Source organism: Meleagris gallopavo (assembly GCF_000146605.3).
Source record: "Meleagris gallopavo isolate NT-WF06-2002-E0010 breed Aviagen turkey brand Nicholas breeding stock chromosome 30 unlocalized genomic scaffold, Turkey_5.1 Chr30_random_7180001924715, whole genome shotgun sequence".
Taxonomy (NCBI): domain Eukaryota; kingdom Metazoa; phylum Chordata; class Aves; order Galliformes; family Phasianidae; genus Meleagris; species Meleagris gallopavo.
The window spans coordinates 11,312-11,948 of record NW_011100706.1 but is presented as its reverse complement, the minus strand read 5'-3'; positions in this window follow the sequence as shown (position 1 = coordinate 11,948).

The following is a 637-nucleotide window of genomic DNA, read 5'->3' as shown; positions in this document are numbered from 1 at the left end:
TTTCCCCTCCTCTTGTTAGCTTCAATTCATTAACCCCTTTTTAGCAGAAACCAGCGATGAACCCACTCATTATTGTGGGGGCGCTGTGTAAGGGATTAAAAGTCATGATGTTACTCACAACTTACTGGCCAGTTATCAATGTCATAATTACTTGTTGTGGAATTGTTTGTATATAACCAAATAAGGGCACTGATGGAGACACCTGCATGGTACCTATATGCAAAGTGGTATGATTTGAATTTTGACATTTACATCCCAAATGGAATAACTAATTTTACAAACAACACGATGTTCAGACCAGTTTCTAGGCTTTCTTCTCAGTTTGTCACATGTTTTTCGAATCTCAAATGCTCATTTTGATGTGTGCGTTATCAATTCCCCTGAATGCATTCCAATGCACTCGTGATAAGGGGAAGGAGTCTCCTCCAAAACCAGAGAATGCTGACTGGCAGGGAATATGGAGAGGTTTAGGAAAGATCTTAGAAGCATGGGGACCCGCAATGTCATGGGATTTCATTCTTGAACACCTGTGGGATCCTGAGAAACTAAGTCAGTATTTGAGTCAGGGACAGCGCGGCTTACATAAATCTAAGGAGGTACAACTTATTTGGGGTTTCGCTTGTGCTTACCGCGCCCT